Raw genomic sequence first — 11,298 nt, 5'->3', positions numbered from 1 at the left:
TTTCGTGATATCCCCAGTCCCTAAAATTATCGTTCCTTCTCGACTGGTTCTCTTCTCTTGAATGGAAACAGAGAAAAGCGAGACGCGACTGAGGACAAAAGACTAGAGACAGGAGAGATCTACAGCTTTCCAGAGCTGAAGAAGAATGGAGTAACTTTCAGGATACATGACAATTTATTGGGCTCTGTGAAAAGAGGAGGAAAATGCGAGGGAAGGGAGGGAGAAGGAATGACGAAGGTTCTCTTTGAAGAAAGTGAAGAAAGGAGGCGGGCATGAGGCTTAAATTCAGACAGTGGGAGTATTTATGAAGGTCATGAATTGCTTCGGTCCCCAACAGCCTTCAACGCTCAGAAAGAGTCACCTAGTTTTTAGTTTTCTGCAAAAGAAAACTATTGAGATGGTTTTGTCTGTCCGTCTGCACTCTTTTCTGTCCGCATTTTTTCTGTCCGCACTTTTTCTGTCCGCCATCAGATCTTAAAAACCACTGAGGCTAGAGGGCTGCAAATTGGTATGTTGATCATCCACCCTCCAGTCACCAAACGTACCAAATTGCAGGCCTCTAGCCTCAGTAGTTTCTATTTTATTTAAGGTTAAAGTTAGCCATGATCGTGCGTCTGGCACTGCTATAGCTGCCAACAACACAGGCCACCACCTTACCGTGGCTGAAAGTTTAATGGGCCGCAGCTGAGAGTTTCATGGGCCGTGGCAGAGAGTTTCATACAGCATTATACGCTGTACATAAAACTCGATTGCGCCGAAGAAACTTCGGCGCATTTTTTACTTGTTTGTATGGAGATTTCACTGGTAGTTGTGATACGAATCAGCATACACTAATTTGCCCTAAACCAAACTCAATCCAGCCATCTCCGTTAAACCTCAACTCCTTCAAACCTAAACGTCAAAACCTAGCTAACTATGATGCTAGTTTAGACAGAGCAATCAGTTCAACCAGGCTGTATATATATATATATATATATATATATATATATATATATATATATATATATATATATATATATATATATATATATATATATATACATATACATGGGTGAGAGTGTTGTTAATAGTGACATCCGATTAAAGTCTTAATTTCTATTTCCGAGTGGATATAAAAATCTATTTTATCTCCATTCTGCCTATAGCTGGTCTGATTCACAAACTATAGTCGTCATTTTAGTTTTCTGTAAAAGAAAACTATTGTGCCGGCAAGTCTGTGAGTCCGCATTTTATTCTGTCTGCACTTTTTCTGTTCAGCACTTTTTCTCTTAAAACCGTGGATAGGACTACAAATTATATGTTGATCATCTGCCCTCCGGTCATCAAACATACCAAATTGCAGCCCTCTATCCTCGACAGTTTTTATTTTATTTATAAGAGACCACCGTGCATCTGGCAACGATATATGACATTTAAAGATTCTGGGCCGGCCGGCTCATGAGTATAGACCGCCGAAAGATGATCTACAGATAATTATATATACGCTGTACAGAAGACTCGAATGAGCGCCGCATGATGTTTTTAATTTTTTTTTTTATGGCTGTGATTTGTGACAGCGGTTCCCCGGTAGGGTGGTACTGCCGTCAGTGCACCTCACGCGGCCCACTGAAGGCATTACTTAGGCTAAGGTTCTTTGCAGCGTTCCTTCGACCCCTACCTGCAACCCCTTTCGTTCCTTTTACTTTACCTCCTCTCATATTCTCTTTCTTCCATCTTACTTTCCAACCTCTCCTAACAATCGATTCATAGCGCAACTGCGATGTTTTCCTCCTGTTACAACTTTCAAACTTTTACTGTCAATTTCCGTTTCAGCGCTGAATGACCTCATAGGGCCCAGTGCTTGGCCTTTGGCCTAAATTCTCTATTCATTTCAATTCAATTCATGGGCATGTATGAATGTTGTTTTGTGAGGGTATATTGCAAAAATTGAACACAGCAATAAACGTTGTATATTCGTCATAGATAACTTTAGAAGTAATGACACTGATCGTTTGCATAAAATCGTTGTCCCTGTAACCGGTGAATGTCTCCTGCAGCAAAACTAGTCGTAAACTGAGTGCATGATTACCTTTGCTTGTATAATAATGTTCTATGGTGCCGGAAATAAAAGGGAAGCTCGCCACACTTTCATTCTCTGAATTCTGTATTCGAAAAATTCCGTCAGTAGCAGGGAAACAAATATCGCCTGCCTTACAATTATGTAGTGAATATTTAAGACCAGCTTAAACAAACAGGAGGTCACGTCAAAGGTGCGAGTCTATTACCTAAAGAAAGGTCAAATGTCAAGGGACACTTAAAGATGTTCCGCTTCAAATTATGTTTCCTTAGGGACGTGCAGTAGCAAGGCTAGGTACCACAATTTTTTTTTTTTTTATGTGGCTGGAAGTTTAGTCCTGTGGGAACTACCTTTTTCTTTTTTCATTGGGTGAACGAGGCACGGGCCAAATTGATAATAAAAGTTAAATAAAAAGTGATTATACTCGCATTTGTGTACGTGAACGTACGCCTGTAAAGAGCGAAAAGGAACATCTTGTACGTGCTTAAAGTACGTACACAGAGAGAGAGAGAGAGAGACTAAAGAAGTAATAAATGCAGTAATTCTCACTTTCATTTTAGCTTACCTTTTGTGGGCATATGTAAGAGAATATGAGGTTAGGATATTTTGTGGTTTATGTGACTGTCTAATATTTTGAATGACCATAGAATCCCGAAAATGGAAATTATTGTATTATCATATAAGGTTAATATAGGAAAAAATTAAGTAGAATAATAGATTTCCCATTGTCGTTTTACAAAAGTTCAGTCAGTGTTAATACACACACAAATATAAGAGACCTTAAGGTATCCGTATGCCAAATTAGTTACATAATCAAAGAGGTAAAGCGTAAAAGGAAACCACAAGTATCCTTTCCGTCAAACTGTTCAGTAACGACCTATTACAAAATTTCTTTTCTCGGGCAATATTCAGTAACTAAAATGATTACAACAATTTTTTTCTTGGGTAATATTCAGTGACTAAAATTTTTACAACATTGCTTTTCTCGGGCAATATTCAGTGAATAAAATTATTGCATTACTTTTCTCGGGCAATATTCAGTGAATAAAATGATTGCAAAAATTGCTTTTGTCGGGCAATATTTAGTGAATAAAATGATTACAGAAGTTGCTTTTCTTGGGAAATATTCAGTGAAAAAAATAATTACAACATTACTTTTCTGGGCAATATTCAGTCAATAAAATTATTACAACATTGCTTTTCTTGGGCAATATTCAGTGAATAAAATTATTACAAAATTGCTTTTCTTGGGCAATGTTCAGTGAATAAAATTATTACATTACTTTTCTTGGGCAATATTCAACGAATAAAATTATCACAAAATTGCTTTTCTTGGGCAATATTCAGTGAATAAAATTATTACATTACTTTTCTGGGCAATATTCAGTCAATAAAATTATCACAACATTGCTTTTCTTGGGCAATATTCAGTGAATAAAATTATTACATTACTTTTCTTGGGCAATATTCAACGAATATAATGGAAATCTATGTATATTAAAACCAAGCTTTGGAATGCATCCTACAGAATTTAAGTTTGAGTTTGCGTCTCTGACCTCTTTGTGGATACGACTCCAGCTGGACGGGAGAATTTCTTAATTAATTTCCTCTGAGTCTTAATGGTGTTCTGCTGCAATTTGCGCTGAAATCTTATACCAATGCGACCAGAAGACTATTTCATCTTGAGGCTTTAATGGTGGCATTGCTTTATCCAAATGTCTTGGGGAATTCTAGAAATGGTTAACGTTACTCTAAATAAGCGTAGGAGGTTTATATGTGTTCTGCCACTGCAGGATTACGCTCCTCCCGTTGTGCAAAATTATCAAAGCGACATATTCACCAGCAGTATTTAGTTAGGCACACTCCATAATACTGCGGAAGCTCATGCAAGGTAAATAGACCTGAGTTGTGTTATGTCACTTTGAGATATTACGTTGCAACGCCAAACCCCCCCACCGCTGGAATCATTAGGTCTTTGGTGTTTCTTTACTCTTCCAGGTTTTCCTAATGAACCGCAAATCACTAAATGTATCTTTGTTGGTAATATATATCACTCTCTTTCGCTCCTTTCTGTTTAATCAATATCATTTACTTCATGTCATTCTTCTTATGTGCCATTGTATTCCAAAGTAAAATTATTCTTTCATTTAATGATAAACACCGTTTGTTCAAAAATTGCAAAAAATAAGGAGACGGTTTGTATTTTTTTTTTTTTTTAGTCATCAGGAAAACAAGAGTATTTCACTCACCGTTCTTCTCCTTGAACTATGGTTTTCTGTTTCTTTATTCATTTCCTTTACAATAGTTTTAATCTTGCCTGTTTATTGTCCTCATTCTTCTCCTGCAAGTCTTTTGTCTGGACTGTTTGAACTTGTGGACATCAAATTTTTCTGGCATTGTAAAATAGTCTCGTTTTCTGTCTATCCATCAGAAATTTTCTTGAGATTCATTTCGTTTTAATCTCCTGTTTATTGTCCTCATTCTTCTCCTGCAAGTCTTTTGTCTGGACTGTTTGAACTTGTGGACATCAAATTTTTCTGGCATTGTTTCTCGTTTTCTGTCTATCCATCAGAAATTTTCTTGAGATTCATTTCCTTTACAATAGTTTTAATCTCGCCTGTTTATTGTCCTCATTCTTCTCCTGCAAGTCTTTTGTCTGGACTGTTTGAACTTGTGGACATCAAATTTTTCTGGCATTGTAAAATAGTCTCGTTTTCTGTCTATCCATCAGAAATTTTCTTGAGATTCATTTCTTTACAATAGTTTTAATCTCTTTATTGTCCTCATTCTTCTCCAAGTCTTTTGTCTGGACTGTTTGAACTTATTTTTTTTCTGGCATTGTAAAATAGTCTATTTTCTGTCTATCCATCAGAAATTTTCTTGAGATTCATTTCCTTTAAATTTTTAATCTCATTGTCCTCATTCTTCTCCTGCAAGTCTTTTGTCTGGACTGTTTGAACTTGTGGACATCAAATTTTTCTGGCATTGTAAAATAGTCTCGTTTTCTGTCTATCCATCAGAAATTTTCTTGAGATTCATTTCCTTTACAATAGTTTTAATCTCGCCTGTTTATTGTCCTCATTCTTCTCCTGCAAGTCTTTTGTCTGGACTGTTTGAACTTGTGGACATCAAATTTTTCTGGCATTGTAAAATAGTCTCGTTTTCTGTCTATCCATCAGAAATTTTCTTGAGATTCCGCATTCAAGGGTTTGCCCTCAGGACCACAATTTTGTTTCTGCATCAGGTCAACATATTTTTCACTTTGTCCCAGTTTCATGTGGTATATTTCATGGTCGTCAGAGTCGACATATTCAATAATACTTAAATTATTCTACTTTCTATTTCGTGTCCTGTTCCAACTAGTTGTTATTTTTTATTTATTTATCTATCATCGTTATTACCCTTAATTAACCAGCTGGTCCGCTGGTTTAGTGGTTAGTGTCGTGGCATTGATTCGTCATGATGAAAATCACTGGCTCTGTATCATGATCAGTTACTGCTGCAGTGTGGGATCTGCAAGGTTGAAACTAACATTCTTAAGAAGCTTGAATTTCAAATGGCCCCTTTGGTGTGCTTGTTTCATGTGAATAGTTTCATCTACTGGAATAATAATAATAATAATAATAATAATAATAATAATAAAATAATAATAATAATAGGATGACTGTGATAGACAAAAATAATAATAATAATAATAATAATAATAATAATAATAATAATAATAATAATAATAATAATAATAATAAAAGAAACTCCAAATTTCTTTTGGACATGACATTCAAGTTAGATACCTAACGACTGCAAACATATCGGACCCCTTCCACCGGAAACTTTAAAAGAGTACATAAAAGTACAGGCCATTCCAAAGACCTAAAGCCCAATAGCTTTTACTAACGACTCAGCAGCCTCAGAGTTATGTTAAGAGATTCATACAAAAGCATCTTGCATAATAACATGCGTAATGTTTTACATCTCAATAAACAGGGCGTTACTGGTTACGGAAGCAGGGCAGCAACCACCACAACCATTTGGTCTATATCTGTGCCTTTCCCCCTTCTGAGTTCCTCATTGGATGTGTCGATATCGTTTTCGGATAGCACTCTCCTATGCCCGCGTTCGATTCTCCGGCCGGCCAATGAAGAATTAGAGGAATTTATTTCTGGTGATAGAAATTAATTTCTCGGTATAATGTGGTTCGGATTCCACAATAAGCTGTAGGTCCCGTTGATAGGTAACCAATTGGTTCTTAGCCACGTAAAATAAGTCTAATCCTTTGGGCCAGCCCTCACTAGGAGAGCTGTTAATCAGCTCAGTGGTCTGGTTAAATTAAGGTGTACTTTTTCCCCCTCCTCTGTGGCAACTTATTATCAAGAATAACTAAGACTTAGAGAGCAAGACATTTACCAATCCTTGCCTCCTCTTTCGACCAAAATCACTCATTTTGCCATTATTTTTCTTTCAGTATTGTGATGAGAACTACATTCGTTAAGCATGTTCTCATTTTACTGTTCTTCCCTATTTCTCTCTGCAGAGTTTTAGTCTTCCTGTTGTTTCCCCTTTTCTTCTTAGGAAATTTCCCATTTTTGACATTTCATCTTTTCCCCGGTTTCTCTTGCTCTTTTCCAGAAGCTTCTCTCTTTTGTAACGTCCCCTCTTCTTTCTTCTGCCGTGTCTTTCCACAATGCTTTATTGTTTTAATTAATCCACTCTATAAATTAATTCTGCTCTCTCTCTCTCTCTCTCTCTCTCTCTCTCTCTCTCTCTCTCTCACACACACACACACACACACACACACACACACACACACACACACACACACACACACACACCAGAAGGCTAGATCATTCGTCGGCAACAGACTGATACTATAAAGGATAAGTAAGCCTAATCCCTACTATGACATGTCGTGAAGTCAGTCTTGAACACTTCACGTAGAGGTACATCAATATGACTATACTTTATGCTGGATTGATGACTTGGATTCGCCAGCAGTTGACCTGTCACTCGAAGCACTTGGTACTTTGCAAAGTAAAATGTCTAATAGCCTTAATATCACAAGTAATCCTAATTAACGCAGTGGTAGTGAAATCCATATCGTGAACAACTTTGCTTTATCACTTCGATGGCTTGAAGTCTTCAGAGTCAAGCTGTATAGCCACTAAATTAATCAGAAACAGTGTCATGACTTGATTTAAAGATTGACGTAAATTGTGAGTTGGTTATCATAGTCGTTGCTTTGCCGGTTAACGAATGAAAGGCGAGTCATTTAGTTATTCTCCTGTATAGAAAATACTCAAGTCTGTAGAAGAGTGGGATCTTTCCTAGATAGTGACCCCCAAGGGTTTTAACCCGGTATGTCTCCACCTTTGCGGCGTGTTTAATACAAGACTGTTAGGGAATACCGTAAAAACATAACAAAACACTGTAAATATCATAGAGATAATGACCCCCAATAAATATTAATCCTAGACAACGACCCCCGAAAATCCTTGGGGTCACTATCTAGGAAAGATCCGAAGAGTGATTATTATTTTTATTTTTCTTATATCCAACAGTGCAATGCCATTTATAGTTTGGATGTTTTTGAGTTTACGGTATTTATCTACAACTAGATATAGACGTTCATCTTGACTGGCGGAAGTTCATACTTCTCACCCCCACCCCCTCCCCCGTTTCAATTTAATTTAACTGGCCAATTTGTATCAAGAAAGAAACTTCGGTCACGTTGGCCCCAGTTATTTATCGCCACCCCCCTCAAAAGCAGGCTGTATAACGAACCATTTTGCAATGATGACCTGATGGTTCTGAAAAATTGTAGTTAACCTTGTTACGATTTTCGCATTACAGTACTTTTAAACCATGTTTTCATTATTTAGATTGATTATCATAAAATTATATATAGGGTATATTTTAATCTAGAATTCATGTGAACCCAAGTAGTGGCTACTGTTATTTAATTGATAGAAAAAGGAGCAAGGAGAGGATATTTAACAAATAAAGACAACTAAGAATTGAATGACCAATCTAGTAAAACCAAAGCACGATCTTAGCGCTCTTGTTCCAAATAGGTTAAATAAGATTAGTTCCATAAAAGAAGACTGTCCTGGTATATAAGTAAATGTGTTGTTAGTAAATACAAAAGCGTCTTGTTTCAGAACTGGACCTCATTGCCTCAGTATTTGCTACCTAAATTGTAAAAGTGACTCAGATGGATACTCGGATGACACGGTTCAGTGAATGTTTCTTTCATGCTGGTGCGGAACTGCAAAATTCTCTTCGTGCTCAAAGTATGTTTGCTCTTACCCGAAACCAGGATACACAAAAGAACTATTCTTCATTTAAGAGTTAAATCACTCGCCTCCAGCCTGGCTTAACCTCATCGCGATATCTTTCTTATCTTTATTTATTTTTTATTTTTATTTTACCTAAGTTGGAGAATGGTAGTAGGTTGCTCGTGCCATTTGACCTTTATTCTAAAAAAAAAAAAGCCTTTGCTCCAGAAAAAAAAAAATTAATTCAGGGTTTTTCTATTTGTCCGTTTAAAGCAGTATTGCAGAAAATTTGTCTGTAGAATTTTCATTAAAATTTTTACTTAAAGGATGGACATTGTGATTGGCAACAACTGATTAAATTTTTAAGAAAGATTGTAGCTTTTAGGGAAAAGGGACCTTTTGGGTCTCTTCCAATGGCCTTAAATTGATAGGCATTATTCCACAGTAAAATTCTGTTTACACCATTTCCGCTGTGCTTTGCTCTGGAAATATCAAAGAATGAAGAAAGTTCCATGGGCGAGATATTTTAAAGGAATTAATTTATAAGCGTTCTCAATGAGCTTTAGGAACATTTTCTTTCATGAAGAAGTATCGTTTTCTTTAATTTACATAAGCCGTAACTATAACAACTGGAGCACAAGGCCGGCAAATGAGAAGAGGCAATATATAAACAGTACCTTAAGCAAAAAAAAAAAAAAGAGAGAGAGAGAGATGATGAAAAAGATAACCATGGACGTATAAGAAAAAGAATGAAAATGGTAGAAACCCCAATAAAAAGATGACATTGAAAAGAAAAAAATAAAAGAAATCTTATGACATGTGGAGCAAAAGGCAAAAGCAAATCAATCTCCAAAACTAGAAAAAATCCACACGAACATCTGAGGCTCCGTTGCAAAGGCAAAGCCTCCAACCCGAACCTGAACATTAACAGCTAGGGTCAAAATTACACGGGCTGGAAATTTATTTTAAACTGTTCAGGCATTTAGTTGTTATTGTCATTATTGGTTTACTCGGTTTATGCACAATTTATGCACAATTCTCTTTAGCTATCATTGGTTACTGTATTTTACAAAATCGTCTTCCTCCGAATTGCGAACGAAATTTAACGAACAGTGTCGTGATTTAGGTAGTAATCTCGTTAACTTCTGAGTTCCTATTGTTTATTAAGAAATTCCAGAAACACTTCATATGCTCATGATCATGAAAATGGAAAGTTAGATTTAGATATAACATTTTCGTCACTCTAGGTTCAAGTGACTAAAGTCGGATGTTAATATTATGCCTTGGTACATTTGAGTGAAACTTACTTACGTACGTTTGACATCAATAAACAATCGCCAGAACAAAGATAAAGAGAGAACAAGTTAAGTTAACTTCGGTGGAGAGACTAACTGTGGTCTTTTAATCTGTACCCTAAGCGGCAAAATCAGAAGTCTCAGTCCGTCGGAATTGTCATTAGTAAACAATACAAACTTGAAAGCAGGATGAGACCTGCATGACACGTAAAAATTTATATTTATTAAAGGTAATTGTATTCAAGATTTTTTTTTTTTTTTTTGGCGTAGAATCTCTTCTTTACGCACTTGATTCAAAATATCCTTGGGTGGAATGATTAATATTGTCTCTCCTTCTGCACAGATGAATCCGCTTTGGCCATTTGTCGATGCCCTTAGGGAAGCGATAAAAAGGTAATGCATCCCTTGCTTTTTCTGCTATTTGAACTGCAAGCAAAATGAAGCAAAAATGTTTGACATTCATAAATAACTGAAAACTAAAGTATTTAAAGAGATAAATATAAACGCATTAAACATCAGTTTTTGGTGTCTAGTGAGATTAATGAACTATCCAAAAAGCTCTTCAGCTGAGGACATTCTGGGGCAAAACCTCCTACACCTTCCAACAAACAACTTTTCGTGTTCTTCTCTACTTACCTGCCTCCACGTTGAAACATAATTGAAGGGCCTGACCGGGATTTGAACCCGGGACCTCTCGCACCCTAAGCGAGAATCATACCCCTAGACCATCAGGCCGTATGCAATTGAGAAAGCACATTCTTGTAGTAGCTCAAATCAAAGATTTTTGCTTCGTACTCCAAGAAAAAGGTTTCGTACAAACTGAAGATATTTTTGCATTTTACGATTTATTTACCCTACTTTCTCATTATTTGTTATTTATATCTCACTTATTTCAACCATATTTATTCAAAACAAATACACATGTGAAGTAAACATCAGTTGCTCTGATTTTTATATATTTATAAGATTCATCTTTGCATAAAAACTTGTCATGTTATTATTAATATCATTATGTCTCTGCAAGACATCTTTGATGGACAGTGACGGGATGGCGTAGATGATAGCCAAGCAGATCGCGCGAACTTCATAAAAACTGAAGCTTTTAAAAGCAACTAGTATAGATGTTCAGACAGGATGTGCTTAGGTCTGAATGTTGACCTACTCCGTATTTAAAACCTAAACCACAGGGATGGACACGGATGTGGAATATGGGCCACATGGCGTCTCAATCTATTTCTGTTGAAATCGCAGTTAAAATTATACTGAGTGATAAAACGTAGCGTTATGGTGAAAGTGTCAAGGTAAGATCTGAAAGCAATTACTAAAGAGTAAAAAATGCGCCGAAGTTTCTCCGGCGCAATCGAGTTTTCTGTACAGCTTATAATGCTGTATGAAACTCAGCCACGGCCCGGTGATGCCTGCGTTGTTGGCACCTATAGCGGTACCAGACGCACGATCATGGCTAACTTTATCCTTAAATCAAATAAAAACTACGGAGGCTAGAGGGCTGCAGTTTGATGACTGGATGGTGGATTCAACATACCAATTTGCAGCCCTCTAGCCTCAGTAGTTTTTACAACCTAAAGGCAGAAAAAATGCGGACGGACAGACGAAGTCATACCAATAGTTTTCTTTTACAGAAAACTAAAAAGCAGCAAATGCGGACCACGTGGAA

At 36.6% G+C, this 11,298-nt stretch overlaps 1 non-coding gene across 1 annotated transcript; it reads right to left on the bottom strand.

Moving 5' to 3' along the window:
• Positions 1 to 10,286: 10,286 nt before the first annotated feature.
• TRNAP-AGG (transfer RNA proline (anticodon AGG)) lies at positions 10,287 to 10,358 on the bottom strand. Its single transcript has one exon. It is a non-coding gene; the product is annotated as a tRNA-Pro (tRNA).
• Positions 10,359 to 11,298: the final 940 nt, after the last annotated feature.

Source organism: Macrobrachium rosenbergii, chromosome 48 (genome assembly GCF_040412425.1).
Source record: "Macrobrachium rosenbergii isolate ZJJX-2024 chromosome 48, ASM4041242v1, whole genome shotgun sequence".
NCBI lineage: Eukaryota > Metazoa > Arthropoda > Malacostraca > Decapoda > Palaemonidae > Macrobrachium > Macrobrachium rosenbergii.
This window is presented reverse-complemented; position numbering and strand designations above follow the sequence as displayed.